This window comes from Myotis myotis, unplaced genomic scaffold, assembly GCF_014108235.1.
Source record: "Myotis myotis isolate mMyoMyo1 unplaced genomic scaffold, mMyoMyo1.p scaffold_m19_p_1, whole genome shotgun sequence".
NCBI classification, from domain to species: domain Eukaryota; kingdom Metazoa; phylum Chordata; class Mammalia; order Chiroptera; family Vespertilionidae; genus Myotis; species Myotis myotis.
The window spans coordinates 61,192,660-61,205,631 of NW_023416313.1; the positions used below are offsets into that span (position 1 = coordinate 61,192,660).

The window sequence follows — 12,972 nt, forward strand, 5'->3', positions numbered from 1 at the left end:
CCGTACCATGGACTCATGATTCTGGTGAGCTTAAAATATATTATGGAAATGTAAATCCTTTTGGAAGAGAATTATAAATTAAAAACAAACAAACAAACAAAAAAACCTGGCCTTGGCTGATTTGGCTCAGTGGATATAGTGTCTGCATGCGGACTGAAGGGTCCTGGGTTCAATTCCGGTCAAGGGCACATGCCTGGGTTGCGGACTCTATCCCCAGTTTGGGGCATGTAGGAGGCAGCCAATCAATGATTCTCTCTCATCATTGCTGTTTCTATCTCTCTCTCCCTCTCCCTTTCTCTCTGATATCAATAAAAATATATTTAAAAAAAAACCCAAACCCCTGTAAAATAAAAGAACAAAATCCATATTAAATGCTTAATGAAATAGTTAATATTTTTGGAAGAAAATAATAATTAAAATTTAATTTTTAATTTACTGTATATAACCAAATGGAAGGTTGGTGGATCTGGATTTACTGTTTTAAATCTGTCACTTCAATAATATTTGCAACATTCATGTTGATGCAATAAAGTTGACCTCAAAATTAATAATTGCCAATATCAACCACAAATACATATTCATAAATACATACACACACATAATTATAATTGTAGCATGAGATAAATTCTAGTTGAATGAATTAATAAGGAAGTCCATTATATTAGTAATACTTTAAATTTATAGTAAAGCATAAAATGTCATGTCTCCAATCCCAAAATTACTTTCTTTGAAACTGTTATAGGAATAAATTATTCAAATTTAGATATTTGACTACAAAGACAAGCTTTTATTTACTTTTTATTATGAATAACAACTTTAAAACGGTCATTTTCAAGTCAAATTAGTAATAAAATTAAATTGGAGCTAAGAAATTTTGGATCCTACTGCATACATTTGAGAAAAATCAGCCTCTTGGATTTTAGTGTCTAAATTTTAAATATTAGCATTTAGATATAATTTCCAGCTATAATATTTTGTGATGGATTTTTGTTCATGGAGTATTTTTTTATTTTAAGGAATGTCATATTAATAGTTGTCAAAAGAAGGTGATAACAGTGTTTATAATTTTTGCACTTTCTTTTACATTAATATTAATAAGAAGTTACCTAAACATAGCTTGTGTGATTCAGTTGTTGACCAAGAGGTCATTGATTCAATTCCTGGTCAGGGCATATGCCTGGGTTTTGGGCTCAATCGCCAGTAGGGGGCATGCAGGAGGCAGCCAATCAATGATGTTTCTCTCTCATCCATGTTTCTATCTCTCTATTCTTCTTCGTTCCTGTCTGTAACAATCAATAAAAACATGTTTTAAAAAAAGAAGTTAAATTATTTAGTTGAATATAAAAGGAATAATTGTTTCTTGAGATATTCTTCCTGCAGTTGATTTGAAATATACATGTGAAGATATAGATTTTTCTCACTTTTATGCAGTAACTTATACAATTTTGTCATTCATGTTTATCATAAAAGATTTACAAATGGTGAAAATTGAGGGAAATTTGTCAAACTCTAGCAAATTTGTCAATTTCTATCAAAACTATACATGCATTTATCTTTAGATACAACTGTCCACCTTCTGGAAATTTAATCCTAAATCAGTGGAAATACAAAATAATGTATGCAAATAATGACTCATTGCAAATATTTGTATTTGCAACAGGACACTTGTTGAATATCCAGGGGTATAGGAAGCAGTCATTACAAGGATTATTGAAAGTGTCACTATGTGCTGTAGAACGATTGTAAGAATGTATTGTTGTTGGAGAATTTTACAATAATGGGTTAGACGGGCAACACCTAAACTCACTAATTAATCTTAATGTCACGAAAAGAGTAACAACTAGACATTCTGTCCCTCTTAATGCCTAGAGAGTTCATAGTCCCATTCCTTCTGTTCATAAGTACTTAAGTCTATTCTATTTTCTTGGTTAAACTATGATTTTATGGGAAATATAGAGATTAGATCCGGCAACCAAATATAGAATGTGGGGAATTCTACAGGATAATTGGGCTGGTTTCTTCAACAAAGAAATGGCACTATAAAAAGTGGATAGGTGTTTTAGATAAAAAGTGACAAATGGAATGTAACATCTTTCTAGGCAATTCATGTAGAAGAACATAAAATTACCATAAAAATATACTTCTGAGTTAACCAGAGAAATTTGAGAAATAATGGAATTGTTATTTATTTGGGGGTATGGAAAATCTTTATTTTTTGTTTGTTTTTAAGGAAAACTAAAGGGATGCATAGTTAAAACAATATGATATCTAATATTTGTTTTACCTACAAATTTGGAAGTAATAATAGATGAAACAAAGTTGGAAAATATTGAAATGATCAAAGCTGTGGTGAAAGGTTTATTCATTAGTCATAATTTTTTTCTATTTTATGCACTTTTAAATACAACAAAAATAAAACCAAGTAATAATTTAAAATGATTATAGATTGTGTAGCTATCTCAGTTATGTTTGGTAGGCAATCGTGATAAAGAGTAAAAAATTACTTAAAAACATAAAGCCTTAACTATTTGTTTGGGAACAAAAATGAACATCTTTAAACTCCAGTTTCTTTTTTATAGCTATGCACTTCATTAATTTATTGTAAAGAAAATAATGATACAGTAAATACTATGAATCTCCTGACTCTACTAAGATGAAGATAGCTTGGTTAAAGCCACTAAGGTGCCTTAGGAATCAACTGATTTAACCAAATTGTTCATAAGATAAATAGTGTTGTATTGCATATATGGAATGCAGTGCTGGTAAATGAGATATCCCTTAGAGTGAGTTGGCTTATTTAATGTTGCTTAGTAACTTGTCTTTGAAACCCTGTTTCACATTGGATGCCACATTATAGGTTTTGAAAAAGCTCCAAATCTTTATTTAGCACATTAGCTCAGAAATAAGAATTTCTGGTAACTTTACACAATTTATTTTCTTTATTAAGCAACATAACTAAAAGTCTTTCCAGAACATAAGGAGCATTATTGATAACTGATATTGATACAAACTCACTAATACTAAACATTTTGAAGTAATGGTTTAAATAAAAGTGATTTTCAAAAGTCTGAAACTAAAATAATGGTACCATAAATTCTACTACTTACATTATTGTAAATCATTAAAGGCTTTTTAATACCTTTGTTAGGACAAAAATATCTACTTTTAGCTGTAGAGTTTTATTAAAGCAAAGATTCATAGAAGTTTATAATAAGGCCAAGGTAAGTTTTTTAAAAGATCAGAGAAGTGTTTTTGTTTTAAAACTATTAAGTCAAATCTTGTAGTAATTATCATATGTGGCATTTATAAATTTTATTTAGTTTAAAATACAATTAGATTTGCAAAGAGTAGAGAAATCACGATGTGTAGAAAATATAGAAATTCTGCTGTCATTTTTACCTCAGTGATTTGCACATTGTAGATGCTCAGTTGGTATCTATTAATGTGATTTTCATTTTTTTTTTTTTAAATATATTTCATTGATTTTTTTACGGAGAGGAAGGGAGAGAGACAGAGAGTTAGAAACATCTACAGAGAGTTAGAAACATCGATGGGAGAGAAACATCGATCAGCCGCCTCCTGCACATCTCCCACCGGGGATGTGCCCGCAGCCCAGGTACATGCCCCCGACCGGAATCGAACCTGGGACCCCTCAGTCCGCAGGCTGACGCTCTATCCACTGAGCCAAACCGGTTTCGGCAGATTTTCATTTAAAATATAGCCAGACATCTTTGGAGATATAGGTACATATCAGAATTTTTAAAACAAAAATTAGTAAATTTAGTTTTTTTCTTAGAAGAAACCAAATACCTTTAATTAATACATTTATTTTAATGGACAAATTTTTAAAATCTTTAATTAAAAATTTTTCTTGCATTTTGAAAAATGCATATATTGGATACTGATCTTTTGAATGATTTAACACGCAAATAGACAATCTAAAGGACAAAAGCATAATATATGTACTACCTGCACTATGAGCAACATGAGCTAAAGTATATCAACAGGCCAGGAAAACGTCAGGACACCAAAACAAAAGAAAAAATACAGTGTGAATTGTGTGGTTCAAGGTCTGTGTCAAAGACACATTCATATATTTACACATTTGTATATGTAACTATATATTTAATCATGCCGTTCAATTTTGTGTTTATGAGTGTACCTACCATAGTAAAGATTGCTATTTATTATTGTAGTCATAATAATTCTGGACATCTTTAATACTTTTTTTGAATTTCATTTTTTGCTATCTGCATTTTCATCTAAAAGGAATTGTAAGTTTACAGTTAGGGTTTTAAAAGTGTGTTGTTTTTTTGTTATTTGCTTTTTAATCCTCACCTGAGGATATGTTTCCTATTTGTTTTTTAGAGAGAGAGAGAGAAACAAACAAACACATTGACCTGTTGCCTCCCATAAGCACTCCAACTTGGTATTGAACTCACAAGCTTAGTATATGCCCTAAGAATCAAACCTGCAACCTTTTGGATATTATTATTATTTTTCTAATGAAAGCAAGAAAAGACAGTTTCAGAGAAAGGAAGCGTATGAATTAATTCAAAGTGAGTCCCACAAGGAGACTTCCTTGAGGAGAAAAAATAAAAGCAACCTTTCTAAATAACTTTCTCTGATCTTGGCATTATCTGATTTTTATCTTTGTACATTCTAATCTAAAATCCAAGCTTTTAGATTAAAAAGCCTATGGATAAGCCTTCCAGATTTCTCTTGTCACATTTTCTTGAATTCATGCTTAAATTACTCTTCTGGATAATTTTATGAGTAACTAATATGCATTGTGTTTCAAATACAGGATTATAAGTTTGTTTAATACCAGACATATCATTTCTCTTTTGGTAAAATTTATTGTTTTATAATGCATATAAATTTTTATAATGCATGTATGACCAGTTATTTTTAATTATAAAATATCAAATGCTATCATTTGTACTTTGATAAATTAAAATATATATTACTGAAGCTACCCAACTTTTCATCTCTCTTTAGTCTCTGAGTCATGTTGTTATGGTCATGCTTTGGCCACAAATGAGTCTTGGAACAAGATGTTAGCAGTGATGTTGGTTAGATATATCTCGAGTGTTTAAAAAACACACACACCACATACAAAGTAACAAAATTTAATAGATATAATACTCAAATGAGGGATCTAAAGTATTTCTTTACAGTGAAATACATGTTATAAACTATCGAATCTGTCAAAGGAATAATACCAGCTATACCTGTTTACTTAATTTTTAATATAATTTTACATTTTTGTGTTTAGGGTTTTTCCACTTATTGAAACATCTTGCACAATAATAATAATTTGAGAAAAATAGAGTAACAATAAAAGAGGATAAGAAAAATAAGATGAAGTCATGGGTAATGTTGGCACACAAAACATATACTAGTATTACCACACTGAGTGGAAAATGTTACGTGGTATGTTCTACTAGCATATGTGAAGAAAGAAACACAACCAGTTACATGATTAAAATTATAAACTATCATTCAGTCTAGCAATCAATGCATTATTTTTCAAAGGCAGGCAAGGGTTGGGGAGGTTAAGAGATCAACTGAAGGACTTGTGAGCATGCATATAAGAATAACTAATAGACACAGATACTGGGGGTTGGGGGCGGGAAGTGCGGGCATGTGCCAGAGGGTAGGGGAGGCCAGGGGGAGGCCAATGGGGGGAGAGGAGACATATGTACTAAGGTATTTGTAATACCTTAGACAATGAAAAGAAAAGAAAGAAATTCTTTTTTTTTTTAAATATATTTTATTGATTTTTTACAGAGAGGAAGGTAGAGAGATAGAGAGTTAGAAACATCGATGAGAGAGAAACATCGATCAGCTGCCTCCTGCACATCTCCTACTGGGGATGTGCCCGCAACCCAGGTACATGCCCTTGACCAGAATCGAACCTGGGACCTTTCAGTCCGCAGGCCGATGCTCTATCCACTGAGCCAAACCGGTTTCGGCGAAAGAAATTCTTATTACTAAAATCTGAAAGATATTTTGCTCACATGCCTTCAACAGCAATTTCTTCAGCAACTACTTTCAGTACAAGCTGGTAGCATCATGCTCAGTAGAAGCAGTTCTAAATGGTGACACAGCAGTTTAGCCGAAGCTCTGAACTTTATGAGGATTTCGCTTAATCTAAAACTGAAACTTAGGTCCTTGTCCATAGTTCATATTCCTGTGATACTTTTAATGTTGAGAACAGTTAAAGCACATGTTATCAAGCATTTTCCTCAGACAAGGTAAATACCATAGAGCCTAACAATAGCCAGTGTTCAGCACTGCCACTTCCTGATGAGTCCTCCCAAATGAAACCCTGTGTAAGTGAGATAACTCTTCTACAAATAGATGTGATCAAAACACCAATTAAATACCAGATAGCACACACTGTTCTATACAGAAATAAGAGTTGGGGTTTTGGAACACCTACTCTGTAGCCATTCTTTTCCACAATAAACTAGAACACGGTGACATCTCTGTGTAGGCTGTTACGGTAAGTAGCAGCCTCATAGTGGCCAGAGCTGATGGGAAAATGTGCCTGGCTAACCTGACAGTGACGCATCATAATTCATCAAATGAGTTAAAGCCAAAAGGAAAGAAAGCTAAAACACATTTTGCTGTTACCTGTTTGGAACATAGTCATTAAAATACTATTTCTCCCATGCTTTCCTTGGCTCCTGTGTTAATCCCAGGAGTGGGTTGTGTATAAGGTTGAGCAATTAGTAGCTGGAGACCTAAGTTGATGGGAAGAAAAACTGAATCCCTATAATGAGCTATGCTCTTTTCCTCAGCTACCTCAAGTTAATCCTCATAATAACTCAGAGAGAGAATATTTCATCATAAAGATCCATTAAAATTTTTAATAAAATTACAAATTCGCCTCCAAAGAGGAGGGCCATTTTGGAGACAGACACATCCACATTAGAATTCCAGCTTTGTCAAACTGTCCTTGGGCAGGTGTTTCACTCTTTCTGAGCTGACTTTCCTCTTTTGTAAAATAACAGTAATAAAAATTATCTTAAAATGTCATCCTACATAAATGGACAACATGTTTATATGTAAAGTGCCTTTCACAGTTGCCTTGAATAAAACAGGAGGCTAGTTCAAGTTGGTTACTTCTCTTAAATCTTAGTTTTCCTTGTCAAAGAGTTTGTCCTATCATTGATTATTTTTCATAGTCCTTAATTTCTTAATGATTCATCACTGATATCAGTATTATTTTTAAATATGCATTATTTGAATTTTTATTATCTAAATTCTGTGTAACATTTTAAGTGTTTTCTTAGTATTTATTACTCAAAAATTAATTAGAGCACTTGGCTTGTAACAAGTGGTACATTTCTCTGTGTTAAAACCAATGCATTGAAATGCACAAAAACATTTTTTTTGCGTTATTAGTCACATGTCCAAAATACTATAACATATTTAAAATAACAATTTTTTAGAGAAAATACATTCCTGTGAAATACTTTAAAGCTTATTAACTCAAATTTTTAATATTCAGAGGGAAAGCAGGCTGTCACTTTGTATTAAATTTGATCTTAACAATTTGCAGCTGAGTTACTTAATTGAAAACACATTTTACTTAGATATTATTCTTTGATTAAAAGAATGTAATGGTCATTTTCATGGTTGAGTGAAGAAATTTTATATTGTTCTTGTTATTTATTTAAGAAATTATATCTAAAAACACCTAGGACAGTATCTCTTGGTATATGTCCGGATGCAAATGGGAAAGTAATGGCCCAATTAGAAATTAATTAGGTAGTTGCTAAATTATTTTGAGTTTGATGAACAAGCAACATAAAATTCTGCAGTGAGTTAGAAACTCCTCCTGTGCCTATTAATTAAGGAGATAATTTTCGTTATTAATTTTTAATGGATTATAGCACAGCAGAGCAGAGATGAAACCCTAGTGGCTTTGCTAATATGAATGGTAATATACAAATCACAACATTCACACAGGGAAAATTATAAAAATAAACTACAGATTTTTACAGCTTTGGTATGTCTGGGTCAGAAAAAGTATGTGTAAGGTATCTTCAATTTGAGTGTTTAAAGTTAAGAAATATATGACACTTAATATTAGAATTTCAATATAATAGCTAGAAATCTTGACTCTGGGCAAATCTCAGACAACAACCAGACTATGTAAACTTGAGCAAATTATTTAATCTCTCAGTTTTCCCTTCATTTGAAAATGGGAAGAACAAAAGTATCTACCTTATAAATTTGTTGTGAGAAATAATATGTTTAAAAAGCCCAGTAGAAAGCTCTTTCTCATCTGGCATATATAATATTCTTAAGACCTGTAGCAGATACCACTTTTTATATTATGCATGATAAAATATGACACACTTGATTAATATGAATCCAGTATTGAAAATTTTGATTATTCTTTTGTCTATTAATGGCATATCTCAACCTCATTTTCAAGTATAGTATTTCTCAAATTTTAAACAGAATGCCACAACACATGCAGTTAATTTTGTGACCCTCATGTATTTCAAAATTTATGCAATTGTAATATCAAATGAAATGATGAAAGAATAACAAATGACATTTTTTGAGTCTAAGTGCCAATTCAATGAATTACATAATAACTTTCAGATTTGAGAAAATTGAAGCTTTAGGTAATAAAATGTTACAGGAAGTAGTTGTCGCACCTGGACCAAAGTTTTTCTAAGTCTGAAGGCTCTGTGTTTAATTTTTATGATTCTTTTGACTAATACAATTAATTTATATAAAATTTAAAAATCACAGCTACATTGTAACCTTTTTTTTGGAAACTGGCTCTTTTTTCTATTGACTTTTCACTTACCTGCGTAGCTTATATGTATTTGCCTTTGACTTCATGCAAGAAGCTAAAATTAACTGATACTTACTGAAGCACCTGTGTTATGCCAAGGACTGGTCTAGGCACTAAGTTGTGTTTTTGCTTGTTTTTAAGCAATAATTTATAAGCACTGGGATGATCTTATTTAATTCTATCATCAAGCTTCTAGAAAGTACATGTATTACTATTTTCAGTCATGGACGAAGGGATGAAAACACAGAAGAGCGTTGTCGTTGGTCCAGGATTTCAATCTAGTTAAGTGGCAGAACTAGGGTTTACATTACACTGTTTTGACTTGATGCCTACCAAATATTTTCACTATATAAAGCTCTCAATGATGTTTAGTTCTTAGAAAAAGCAATTATAATAAATGTGCACAATGTTCTACTGTAATGCACTCTTTGAGTAGCAGATGTAGTAAAGATGAAAGTGTGGTCTTAATTATTTGGTTTTGATCAGCTGTTGCCTTTGCTTTTTTTATTTCTGCTTTCAAAGGGTTAGAGTATCTGTTATCTGCTCAGTAGCCATTAGATGGCAGTAGCGTTCTGAAAATGACAATAGTAATCCTGTAAACATTTGCATTCAGTTTAGTTTACAAGGGATTTCAAATATGTTATCTTCTCATCAAATTATCACAATAACACTTTGAAATAGGTGTTAATATATCCCAAGTACAGTGGAGGAAGCAAATACTATATAATTAAAATATTTATTGCAGTTCACACAGCTAATATTAACCCAAATCTTAACATTAAATGACGGGTTCTTTTCACTATTTTTCTAGACCTTGATGCTTCTAATTCTAATACATTAGGTTAACATATTTTCCAAAGCTTTTGAAAATTATAGTAACATCTTAGAAGAAGAGGAGAAAAGGTTTGCTACACGCAGACATGCTTAATGTGGTGAAAAATAAGGACTGCTAGCCTAAAGGGAAAAGAAAAAGCAAAAAGCTTTGAAAAGGAGACAAAGTCATAAAACAGAACAGTGTGGGGTCATTTAATGTAGGAACACATATCTCCATCTGTATGAGCAGGGCATGAAGCATTACTGTATTGCAATATATTACTCCATAGCATTTTAAAAATTGTTATAGCCCCAAATCATCAAGAAAAAAAGTTATATTCTGCCTACTCTAAAATTGTAAGCTGTATAATTCACTTTGGAAATGCAGCCATCTAAACTGTTAGTTTTATTCATTAATATGTTATGAGAAAATAATCCTAATTCTTCAGAAACTTTACCCAGAAGTATCATTTTATAAGAATTCTGTATTGCAAGAATGTGAATATATTCATTGAAAAAAATTATATAATTTTCAACATTTTCCCCATATTTCTTCCCCCAAATTCTTATAAATGACTGAATGGACATAACAGGAGTTGTACATTAATTTAATATTGAGTTTTTCATATCAATTTTTAAAATATTTGACTTGTTCAAAATAGGACAAACACATTATTTTCTGTATTCAATTTGCTGTGTTAAATGCTGCACTTAAATAGCAGAAGAATGGACATAAGTGGAGGAGAATTCCAGATAGTATGAAGTTGACCCCTTCTACTTCTGCTCCCTGTGAATATTCAGAGTTTTAAAGGCCTTATTCAAGTTCATGCTGTTATTTTGTAGTACAAACAGGCCTGTTAATAAGAAATTGGCTAGTTTCATTTAGCAAGTACACATTGCAATTAATTATTTTATTTTTCATATAAGTATCTACAGAGTAAATCACTTGTATTTGTGGATTTAAAAGTGCCTCTGCTATTTTGCCCCTCAGACTTTGCTATATTTCATGAAGATGGCTTAGCTGCAAAGAGGGCTCTTAGGTAGAATAGTTTTTAAGACCTAATCAACTATAGTTGAAAAATGTTTACACATTCTGACCTAATTTAATATTAAATGACAGCGATTTTAATGAAGTCACAGAATTGACTTATAACCTGCTATTGTAGCATTTTCCACCATTATAAACTCTCTTCTGCTGTGCAAAAGGTCAGTCAGTGGCTCCAGTGCAGAGGATAGGGTCAATGGAAAAGATTTCCTTCATTCAGCATGGTTTTTCTGGAGCCATTCGAAAGAAAATATGTGGCTCAATATAAAATTTCATGGCCTCTAACAATTATGTGGTGACATCTCCAGACAATTGCTTGAGTAATGCCAACAACATCAGCTGTCACTATCAAAATGAACAAGTAATTAAGAAGCAAACGCTGGTCTTTGTTCTGAAGAAGTAGAATATTTATGTATTTAAAATCATACACCAACAAGAAAAATAACCACTGACGTGTAACATAATTTTCTACAGTGCCTTAGGCAGAAAAGAGAGAAGTAATAATGAATATTTCACACTATTATAACAAATTAAATTATAATTGTACACACTAAAAACAATTACAGAATTTCTATTCCTTGGATTATAAAAATTTAATAGCATCATTTTATCAGGTTTTGCTAAAGCATTTGCCCCTTTTATCTATATCTTGATGAGCCTGCAGTGAAATGGGGGGGTCCTTATTCTTGTGAGGACCACCTTTTCTATAACAGAACACCTTAGTATGCTCAGATAACTTAAATACAGACATATTTGTCAGAATAATTAGTAGATTTGAGTGGTACCACGATAATGCTGGCTCCTCAAACCTTCGGTAAGACCTAGCTCAGTTTATTTTTTACTGAGGTTAGGGGAAAATGTTACCTCCACTGAGCTCTGGCCATTTTGTGGAGAGGGAAGAACAATATAGGATTTATTAAGAATTTTAATTTGGTTTAAGATGGACCTTTTATTTTGGGAGCCTGATTGAGATTGGGTAAAGATCAATGCATTATAGTTTGAGAGAGTAGGATTGGCAGCAGCAAAATAAGGATTTTAAGGTGAAGGATTTTACGGTTTTTAGACCCTAAGCTAACTGTTGATGTTTCCTATTGAAGAATTGGTGGGTCTTTGGGGGAAGTCCTATTAATGAACAATAAAGTTAATTGCAATAGTTAAGTTATTCCAGTAAAGACAATGAAAGAGTAAATTGATGTTCATAGAGACAGTCATCTACCTGTTTGGAGATTGGTTTTAGGTTTGAATCTCCACATCGAGGGAGACAGAATAATAGATCAATTTTAACTGGAGAAATGATCAATCCATATTTTTACTACTGTTTGAGGTAACACAATCACATACAAAGTTGTTGTCTAATCAACCATGACAGTCAGATTTTTCTTTTCCTTCTGCGGAATAGGCTTTTCTCAACCAGATTATTGATGTTGGAGCAGTTGGATGATATCGTTTAAGACTGGAGATTATACATCTGAACTGCAAAACAAACAATAAAAGAAGGGTTCTGGTTAGGGTGTATTGTTCACTCTCAGCCAGAAGTTGAGTACACAGATTAAACAAGAGATAAATCCCCCCCCCCCCCATGCTGAAGTTGTTAACCAAACTACCAAATTTTCAGATGTCTGGGAAAGAGGACAAAAGTATCTCCAGCCTAGGCCTCAAATGGATATCTGAAAAAGGTTTCTATAGAAAGAGGAAATCTCTCCTGGGCTAAAATATTTTAATACTTTGTCTAAACCTGTTCTCAACATCTTAACAGTGGTACCATATATAGGAACAGTAGTTGAATGATAGGTTAAACCAGCTTATCATTGTAAACTTGTCCATATTGCAAGGTGATTAAGGTACCTAAAAAGTCTCTTTTGTTGTTGCTGTGAGATGCTGTCTCCTAAATAAACATCACACATATGCATTGAAAGATCTGGGTTTTCTTTGGATATCTTGGGACCCTTTAATAACTTGGGTCCGCTCCCTCAATTACAACATTCATAATTAGAAAATTATAAAAAATGCATATTATTTGGGGAACATAATGTAAAAATATTCTAAGGAAAACGTAAGGAAAGTCATTGCCATTTTTGCCAGGTGGTTCTTTTAAATAACATATTTCAGTGATTTAACAACTCACATTATTTCACACTTTAATATCTGATATTGATATGTTTATAATCCTATCTAATAAAAGCCTAATATGCTAAGTGTCCGGTCATCTGTTCAAGCAATCAAAGTGTAATATGCTAATGATATACTCAGACCACTCAGCCGCTTGCTATGATGTGCACTGACCATC

The 12,972-nt window shown here is 32.2% G+C and overlaps 1 protein-coding gene across 3 annotated transcripts in view; it reads left to right on the forward strand.

The window, feature by feature from the left end:
- The window catches only part of CCSER1 (coiled-coil serine rich protein 1), an 801,991-nt gene that overhangs the window by 231,708 nt on the left and 557,311 nt on the right, over positions 1–12,972 (forward strand). The gene's annotated exons all lie outside the window — the stretch shown is intronic.